The 10,909-nt window shown below is 33.6% G+C and overlaps 1 pseudogene; it reads right to left on the reverse strand.

Annotated features, from left to right (window-relative positions):
• LOC149566337 (putative aldo-keto reductase 2) overlaps positions 1–10,137 on the reverse strand; it is a 142,170-nt pseudogene extending 132,033 nt beyond the window's left edge.
• Between the last annotated feature and the right edge of the window lie 772 nt (positions 10,138–10,909).

Consider the following 10,909-nt stretch of genomic DNA (forward strand, 5'->3'; position numbering starts at 1 on the left):
CGTCCTCATAATAAGGCAATTCTTCTTCCAACAAGAAGGGAAAAAACAACAAGAAGGATAAACTATTTTGTGCATATTGCAAGAAAACACTACTACATTTGACCTCATTTTTCTACCAAAATTTTTGACCATCAACTTAAAAGTTTAGATTGGTCAAAATGTAGAAGGCAAAAATTTCTTTTTTTTACTTCTAAGCCCTATGTTGGTCAAAATTTTGACCAACACATGTAGGTCAAAATGGGTTGGTCAAAATTTTGACGAACATGGGGAGATGTTAAAAAAAAGAATTTTGTTGTTTTTGTTTTTCTCGCGCATGGGATCATTTGCATTTTGTTGTAGGTGGAAACTTGATGTGCTCACTAGACAAAAAACCCTAATGCCCTGGTTCTATCATAGCTTGCTCACATTTCTACCCTAGCTTGCTAGCTTGTTGATACATTTGGTGAATTTGGTCACTCATCGAAAATGGCTATAGAATAAGAAGGAAAATGGGTGCAAAGAATTTTGATAATACTCAATATACACGATCTTAAGAGGCAAAAAAATCAAAAATCATATTTGAATGCCATTCAACAATATGTTGTCAAATTATTAAGATCTCACAATCCAACAAGCTTGTGGGCATTCAAGCTTTTTGATTCTTCACTCTCATCGCATCATTCCAGATTTCTTATCGAGTGGAGTAGATCCAAATGTTTGTTTCAACTCTCAAATGCCTTGCTCTGAGTGCAAATTCTCTACAACCCTTTGCTCATTCACGAGATGAATCTGTGGCACAATCAATGCAAGAGCTTATACATGATTATGTGTGGGAGCTTGTCATTATTGACAGGAACACTCGAGGTGGGCATTTAAAAATTAAAGAATTGTTTGTCATGTAAATTGCCAAAATCATTTAAACTGTCACCTCTATTGAGAATCATTTAAAGTGTCCTCTAGTTGTGGTAATTAACTCATTAATATCCTTTAGTTTGATGTGAGAATTCACTAACAATTACATACAGATTGGGTGCAACAATTTTTTTTAGGGGTTGAAATACAAAGCCTCTAGATTAAGATACAAAGTCTTTCAAATATTTGAACCCAGACCTTTTTAACACAGTCTAACTGGTTTAGTGCTTGAATTCATTCTAATGGATAGGTAAACAAGATATCTTCAACAAACACATGAACTCAAATTCGGCAGTATTGTTTTCTTCAATACCATGGCGTAGAACTAGTTTTACAGAGTTCATTAAGGATGAAAAGTCCTGCATGGATTTTTTTTTCATTATCAAATGAACAATTAATAGAGCTTTTCGGCTTGAAGTTTAGGTCTATAATTGAAACCTTTGGATCTCATGATATTCATTTTTGTTGGATTGACATTCCTCCAATTTTTTCTCAAATGAGAGACTATCCAAATGAAATAAGTTAGGGATAAATCTTTGAAGTATTTAGAAAAATAGGATGGAGCTTTACAGCTGTTGATGTTGTTATTTTTGCTTCAAGATTTGTGTCCTTTTCCCTAATCTGGCCTACACTTTCTTATCCTATCATTTCTTCACCACAATGCAGTGCTCTGGCAGAAGTGGATCTAGAGTTGCAAGATGTTGATGGAAAAGCTTTGGTGTGTAGAACTTGTGAAGTGTAATGGATTGATCTCACTTAGGTCAAAAATTTGAATTTACCTAAAGATGAAAACTTTTACATGGGAGGAATTGATTTTTCTCTCCTGGTTCAGAAGCATTTGGGAAAAATTTTTAGTGGTGGACACATGAAAATTCATGTTGTTTTGCCTTTTCTGAAGGAGAAATTCCTAAATTTGAGAAATATCATTTCTAGTTGTGTTTTGCTTTCTGGTATTTTTGGTAAGAAGAAATATAAAACATATCATAATCATGAACAAAATGAACCTATTGGAAATGTTGTCAAGGAAAAAATGGATAGTGAGTTACTTGGTGATGAAGTGCTTATGAGATTACAACAAAAAAGTGGAGAATTTAGGTGTGGAAAGCTTGCTTGGTAGCTACTTTAGGTGTTTCTTGCATGCAAGAACTTCATGGCATTGGTTAACATTTCTGACAAAATAAGCATTCTTTTGATGTTGTTCTTGAGCTTTTGACTATGCATATGAATCTTCTTCATGTTTTAGGAAGTAAATTTGCATTTACATCTAACATACCACCGAAGGACACTAGCTTTGGAGGAGATTGTTGTAAACTAGTTTGCGCTAAAACCCTTGAAATTGAACCAGCGAAACCTAACCTCAAAGGACAAGTTAATGATAACTCATCTAATGCTTGTGAAAGAAGTGAGATGGAAGTTAATTTGGTTTCTAATAAATCCTTTCCCTATGAGTGAGAACAAGCATTAGCTAGTTTATGTTTTGATATGCCAAAAGAGTATGTTCCCCTAGAGCTAGTTAATAACAAAAATAGTAGGGAACATAAGTCCTCAAAGATGGGTCTTGACCTTCAATGTAATACTTGGGAATCCTTGTATTCTACAATTTCTAGGGGTTCAAGTAAAACAACCTTTGATGTAATTCTAGCCAAAAAATTGGAGGATATGTATTTTAAGGATAGTTGTGGACAATCAAAAAATTTAAGATTTTTGAGTTGCTAGATGAAGAAACTATCAAAGAAGCTAGATATAGGCCAGGCCTTTGACGATTTATTCAATTACATGGCATTGAATTCCTTTTTCATGGAGAAAAATAACACAACTATAGATCTGGTTTTCAAGAAAGCACGACAACCTCTGGCAAATTGTGAATAATTTTGCCCTATATCCATTATTTTACCATCTGTTTCAAATGCTTCTTCATCTATCGAGGTTGGAGATTGTGATTCAGAAACTGTTGAGTTAGATAATGAAAAAGCATTCACTGAATCATTGGATGAAAAAATGCAACATGACTTGTCTAGAAAAGAGATTGATTTCAGAGGTCTAGTGTACAAATGTTGTCATTCCAACATGTAGAGGTCTAGCTAGAAGCTGAGCATTTCTCATCTACAAACATTGCAAAAGCAAGAAATTTAACTAAGAGATCCACTTGCCATGAATTGATGGAAGTTGATTTTAAAAACCTAAGGAATTGGTAGTCAAGCACAAATATTTCCCCCTTCCATTATCTACCCACCTTGGCAATTCTAATTTTGCTTCTCTATACACTTCTAAGGACAAGGTTAGAGAGTATCCTTTTTTTTTTTGTCTTTTTTTATATAGACTTTTACATAGACATTTCTTTGAAAGCTCATTAAAAAAATTATTAAAATTCTTTAGTCAAGAATAGACATGAATTACAAGTATTATTTCGCATGGAAATACTTGCCTCAAAGATTGCTGGGAGCATTAAAGAGCAAACAAAGAATAAATTAATAAAATAAATCTGCAAACTTCTAGAAAACATCCAATTTAATGTGCCAGGAAGAATATTTGGTGGGGAAAACCTAAATGAGTTTGCAAATAGAGTTATTGCATCTAGGTAACTATCTAACTTAGTAATAGACTATGTCTAATAAATTTAATATTTGATAAAACTTAAATTTATCATACGTTTATATAAGCCATGACCTTTGCAAGTATATTAACTGACTAGACATGGTGATTAGAAAAGTATATAAGGATATGGAATTTTATGTATATGATGACTCAGGGGGTATCTTCAATTCTATGTCCAATGAGGATAAATATGTTGATATATAGAAAAATGAGTCTGATGCAGGGGCTTCTTCTCAAAATGATGTCATCGCTACTAATGTTGGGAAAGGGAGAAATGCAAGCTAGATAGGACAGTTATATCATTAGATGTCTACCTTGTATGATGATCAACATTCTCTAAAACTACCACAAGTTGAAAGGGTTTCAAGAAAGCATAAAGGAAATGATTATGAATGTAGACTTAAGAAAGTTGAAGAAAATAGGAAGCATGCATGTAGATTTGCACATTTCAAGAGTAGAGCTTGAGATTTGCAATGTGTGTGGGCATCAAAACATGCTAACCATATGATCAAGAAGCAATCTAATAGCCAAGTAAATTAACTAAAGAAGAAACATAGAAAAGTTCATAAAGATGATGTGATTTATGAAACTCCAATGAGATCTTCAAAGTTGAGAAAATGCAAAGATGGGAGAGGAGTGGGGGTTGAAAGGAAGGCAATGAAAGCTACTATTGATTTTATTGATGAGACACCATATCCAAGAGCGAATAATAGGTCAAAGCCTACTTTAGATTTTTTTCATGAGACTCCATATCTAGTCTCTAAAGTACAAAATCAAATGTTAGGAGTCAAGCCAATGCTAGTTATTAATCCTAATTCAGGGACAACTCCTGAATATGGGGCAACTGGCACAGACTCAAAATTAGGACTGATTTTGAGAGCATTATTTAAAAATGGAAAATCTATTAAAATAAATTTTTTTACCATTTGCAATATCTATGGTTTTGATCCTATGGAAAATTCCAACTCATGTTAAGTATTTTCCCAATTTATGTCTATGAAATGGGGTTATTTAGGCCCTCGAAGAGGTCTTTGATTATAAAAGAGGTAAATATTAAGATATGGAAAGTCTTAATTCATTTCTTCCATGTTAAGTAGTATACTTGTTGTCCCTATTTACTTATGATGCAGGAGCATCCAGAGGTATAAGGGAAATCCTGTGTCACCCAAAAAAAAAAATGTACTTAGACTTAGTTTCTGTTTCATGTCTTTACATTTTTGGATACCCATTTGGGTCAAATAAAGGTTCCAACTCTCACAGTTCCACTATCAGTTGTGTTTGAAAATCTCAAAAAAATAGGAGCATGCAATTTGGCCATCATTTTGGTGACCTAGAAGGTGTGAATTGGCTAGATGAATGTAATTGTGATTTAGAGCATTCCAGAAAAAAAATCAGGTCAAAAGGCCCCACGGTTTGAAAGTTATTGCAATTTTTCAAGTTTTGGAGACCTCCTAAGAATGCTTCAAAGTTAGTTTTGGGGCATTAAATGACCTCAAAAAGGGTCAAAAAATGGGGGATGAGTGAAGCCTGTCCATAAGGCTATAGAGAACTTCAAGAGCTTTCTGAGAATGTAAACGGTTCATCAATCGGAGCTACAGTTCAAAAGTTATGCCTCCCGAAAGTTTGGCTACCATTTCTGGATTCTTCTAGATTTGCACCGACTTCTAACACAGCTTCTGGAACCTTCTATTTTGTCGGTGGATGCCTACTAGCACTTTCTAGAATGTACTCCTAGTCCTTAACCCTTCGGGGTCTATTTAAGGAGATTTTTGGCATTGTAAAAGGTAGTTCGGAGTGGAGTTTGAGAGGAGATGCTAAAAGGAGAAATATTCTCTAGATTTATGCTATTGTAAGTCCTTAGGGCATGTTCTGAAGTTTATTTTCTCTATACTATTTGTACTAACTTATTTTCTCAGTTAATATAATTTCCCTTTTTTGTTGTGTCCATTCTGGTCTTGGGTTGTGTCCCCATCAACTTACAAAGATTTATAATGGGAAAGATATAATGATTTTAGAGACAAAATAACCACAAATTGTCAAAACTTCAATGTTTTATCTACAAATTTTATTAAAAGGTTTCATTTCTGAACTAGAACTATTATTGTAGAGAGTTTCACAACTAGCTAAGCCCAATTCAACCAAAGCCCCTAACCGTTTTCTCTTGCTCTCCTCTACCGTTAATAGTAGTAGGATAGGAGATTCAATGTCTACTATATGAAAAAGGAAAATACTCAAAAAATGATTTTGATCCTGGTTTAATATGTGAATGTTCTTTAGAATTATCATCTACCTATTAACCTAATAAGATTTACTACCATTGTATACCTATACTAGTTCTTAGATTTTTCTTCTATGATTTTGCATCTTATCTTGTTTCTCTTTTACCTATTATGCTGCTTCTAAGATAGACTTCATTTTAATACACTTGGATTTTAAACTTTCTCCTAATGCACTGGTGTATCTTATCTATTATTTTCCTTGGGTCCACTCAGTGGTTGCAGATTGCATGGAAGATGACAACAAATGAGATGGCAAGTTGGAATCGTTACACTTATCTCAGAGGTCTAGATGGTTGATTTAAGAATTCTAACAATCATAGCTTGCAAAAGAATTTCTATAAACTCTAGAGACTGAAGTTCATGTTAAGTTTCCTTCATGTAGTCATAAAAAACCAACCATTTTGAGTATTAATTATACTCAAAATAACTTATGTGAATGTTGAATCTACAGATACTAAAACTTGATGTTCAGATTGTATGAATAAGTATTTTCAAATAATTAACTATTTTCCCATTTAATAACTAGTAAACTCTCCTTGATTGTTCTAATTCATTTGTTTAATTTTTCAAAGTGCCTTGATGTGATGTGTTGGTGTGGATGCTTCCAGTTAGCAAGATCATCTTTGGATGCTATTTGTTTTAATTTTTTTATTATTGCATGCCATGTGTATTTGATATAGTGACATGTGCATTTCACATTGACCTATGACCTTCTAGAAGATGACATTCTATTATGTTTACTGTGAGCAATCTGCAAGATCATTGGCTAATAGTTTATAAATCACTAATTTCATCAATTAACTCAAAGAATTCTGGAAGCGAGGCATATGATATTTATTTTAGCAAAGCTCTTGTAAAATAGTTAGCCGTTGCCGTTATTTATTTTTTGAATAATTTTTATGTCAATCTCCCTTTAACTATTTTTACCTTATTTTTATCTCCTATTTCTTTAGTTTTAGTGGCTGTTATAGATTACTTTATAGGTTGTTTTATTACCTTTGCATCAGATATGTAGCAGACATATTTAACCTAACTATCCGAAATCACTATATAGAGAGAACTGCAACAAAAGGTTGTTCTATTTTTTTTGGAAAGAAACCCATTGATTGCAACCAATTTTTGTAGGTATGTTCCTTTAGATAATTGATTTTGGTTTTTTTTTTTTTTTTGACTATGGATATCCTTAACATTACAAAAAAAATTTAATGTATTTATTTAGGAAGTGTATCAGTGACTCTTATAGTTTATGCGCTATGTCCAGCTAGCTTATTGGACTTTGTCCTTTTGTTGATCTTTTCTTGAGATGCAAAATGCATGATAGTGAAGTAGGAAGTGGAATATCATTCCCTGAGACACATATTTTCATAAAGATTCTAAGGATCATTTCCACAATTACCTTCAGGGGCTAAATTTGTCAAAGAATTACCTTTAGGGTTTGAATTCATCAAAGAATAATAGGTAGGTATCATTATATCTGAATCTTCACATTATGGACAAAATTGTGATTTCTATTTTTTAGTATGACAGTAACAATTTATGAAAAGATTCTAAAACTTTACAATTTTAAGAACAAAACCTCAATAATACCTAGGGTATACTATGAGAAACTAAAGTTTTTAAAAGCATGGTATACTAACTACAGTCTATTGCACGCTCTTGTACTTTGGATAGCTGACCTGTGAAATCGTAGGGAAAATAATAGTTAGGGAATGATGGTGAGTTTGTAGTAGATTTAGGGCATGATTGGGGATTTAAAATATATTTAGTTCATAAAATAGTTATTTTGAATGGTTGAGCATGCATGGATGGAAGTAAAAATGCATGAACATGCTCTCAGTTTCATCTCTTCACCTTTTAATTACCCACGTTAAAACTACTTCCCTCTTTCACTGACTAGTGTAGAATTAAGGTCTGCAATAGATGAGTAGACAATTTGTTCTTTTATGGCAAAGGATGCTTAGAAAAAAAAATATAGATAGAAGGGTGCAGGGATGGTGATATCACATAGATTCAAGGTACATAAATACATGAATATGATTTTAAGTACACAACATTTAATATAGTTGTTAGAAAATTAGATATGGAGAAGGTTATATAATCCTAGAGATCTGGGGTATGTGGTCTAGTATGGAGATATTATGTGTAAATATTGTTACCACAAGAAAGTGGGTACAGTGGTAGAGTCCTCCTCCCTATACATGAGTCTTCTTGTGCCTATAGCTCCAAATCTATTACATCTTAGCATTATATGGGACTTAGAGGATCTGAGTTGGCCTATAAGTTTCCCTATCTAGAATTAGAAGTTTTAGGGTTCTGTGCATGAAGCTAAACTTGTGGATTTTATGCCTTTTCATAAAGTTTGATGCTATACTATGGTTTACTCAACACTATTGTTTACTCAGATAATATGAATTGTTTCTCTAAATTATAGTCATATGAAATCATTGATAAATAAATATGGATTAGATTGCTAGATTTTTGTTTGACATTATTTTACTACTTTTTAAAAATGCATTTTCAATTCTTTTATTATATTGCTTTTATTGTTTTCTTTTCTTGTCTTTCATGGTTATTTTTTGTCCAAGTTTTGAGGACTTTTACTAAAACAAAGGATTTCTGTCACAATTTCTTAAGATAACATGTTTTAGTGTAAGTTAATGTATTGTTCCCTATTGGTAATGGCCTCAAGCTCTCTTTTCTCAAAATGATTAATAACATGTATTGTGCTTTGTAGACTTATGACGTTAATAAAGATGTAAAACATGGGTGTAATAGCCTTGTAGATTAGGCTTTGGTCATTATTGAAGAAATTATTTTGTCAAATAGATATAAGTAACCATTGTAGCTCATAGTTTGAGATCACCACACACAAATTAATGTTGATATCAATATGTTTTAATAGTTGAAGCCGTAGACACCTAAATTTGATTACACTGCTTTGGTAATCTAATTTAGCCATCTCTAAAGGCATCATTAATTAAATTCTTATTTAATTAATCCTTTGCCATCCCTAGTTGATTAATTTAATTAATCATCTATAGTCCTAATTGATAAATCAAATAATCTATTATTTATCAATTAAATCCTTTTCTCCTATCTAATTCCAAAAATCCACATTTATTAAATAAATCTATTTGATAAATGAAATCCTCTAATTCAAAAACCCCTAACCTATCTCTAATCCTCCATTTAGCCTAATCCACCCCATCTACCCATACTAACCAAGCTTAGCCACTAACTCACCCACCCTCATTAATGTCATCCACTTGCACATCTCTAACATCTCTAATCTAATCCTAAACCCAAGCCTAATCCACCCCCTAATCTTGTCACATTCCTTAAACAAGTTTAAGACTTTCCTAATCCAAACCAAATTCTCCCCTCAAAAAACCCAACCACTAAGTCATGAGTGCTCTTACAAAACATAAAAGACTCTTACAAGCCCACTCATGACTCTTACACCCATCTTCCACATTCTTCCCTCTTCCACACTCATTCCTCTTACATCCCTCTTACATACTCAACCCCACTCATCATGCCTTTAACCAACCCTTTACCCTACCCTCTCACACTCATCCTCCTTGTGACAAGTGTCACCTTCCGATTGGTGCTAAACAAGCACAATCCATGTGCTCTCCTTTGAGTGCATCCTAGCCCTCCTTAAGCCTTCATCCATCCTTGCATCTAAGCCCTCCATCCCTCTACCCCTTAGCCTATAAATTGAATCCCATCCCAAGCCATTTCATCAACAATCTTTGAGCTAAAGTTACCATGCCCATTTGAGAGCCAAAAGCCATACCCATACCCTTATAATTCCAAATTGAGAGCTCACAAAGCTACCAATTTTCTATTATCCATCTCCACCATTGAAGCAACTTTGAGTATTTGAGCATACATCCACATCAAAGGAAACATCTACAAAATCAAGGAAGCATGGAGTTTTTCCTTTTTTTGGGTTTGCATTCTCTAATTGTTTCTTTTGTCTAATCTCATATGTGAATATAGTTTTAGTTTGTGAATGTTTTCTTTAATGATAATGTTCTTTGCACACTAAGATTTTTGTTCTACCTTTTGGCACGCCAGTTGGGACCCCGCTATGGGTCATTTAATCATCTATTTTCATCTATATATTATTTTTTCTAACCGTCTAATGATTGTTGTTGTTTGAGTGTGTTGTAGGATGTTTTTATTTATTTTTGCAGGTTGAAGGATGCACTAGAGAGAAGAATACATTCTTAAAAACTCAAAAATAACAAAAAAAAAAAAAAACAAGAAATTTTGGAAAAAAATCCGCGTTCGTCGGTTTACTTCGCGCAGTGTCGTCTCCGCCTGTCGTCTCCGCAGTTTGGCATCTACGCCTGCAAATTTTCATCTTCGCTAGCTACTTTGTTGTCTATGCATCCTCAACTGTCGTCTCCAAAAATCTGCGTCACTTCCAACTACTCTGTCATCTGTGCATCCTCAACTGTCGTCTCCGCAAATCTGCATCACTGCCAGCTACTCTGTCGTCTTTGCAACCTGCTCTGTCGTCTCCGCTGCCGCCAATCCAAATCGTCATCTGTGAAAATTTGCGTCTATGCAAATTGACGTCTTTGCTTGTCACCTATTTTCTACACCGTCAATCTGTTCTATCATCTCCACTCTGTCATCTCCGAATACTAGCGTCTCTGTATTTCAGCGTTTTCGCAGTTTGGCGTCTGCGCTTGATGAACTGTCGTCTCTGCCTGCTTATGTTGCATTTCTATTTTAAAATCTTTATTTTTGCACTTTGTAGCTAAAAAAAAAAAGACTATAAATCAAAATTTGACTTTTGGTGGTTCCGTAGGATTTAGACCATTTTAAGCATTTTTACGCGTAGGAAAAACAGCAAAAAAAAGTTAAAAATTTTTTTCCCATAGTTAAGCTCTCATTTTTGAAGATTTTGGCTAACTAACTAAATTGCTTTTTTTTGTCTCATTGCAAGTTGGAGCACATATGGAACCACTAACCATGTTTCTTGCAGGTTTTCATGTTGCTAAAAAATGAACTTGAATGGTTAAACACATTTTCCATTGAATGAATGTTGCTCAAAACACACTCTTGAATGCCATGGATTAAAATCAAATTTCCTTGGAATGCATGCTTAAAACAACAAATCCAATCTT

Source organism: Cupressus sempervirens, chromosome 3, assembly GCF_028749045.1.
Source record: "Cupressus sempervirens isolate cs-2001-9-10 chromosome 3, ASM2874904v1, whole genome shotgun sequence".
NCBI lineage: Eukaryota > Viridiplantae > Streptophyta > Pinopsida > Cupressales > Cupressaceae > Cupressus > Cupressus sempervirens.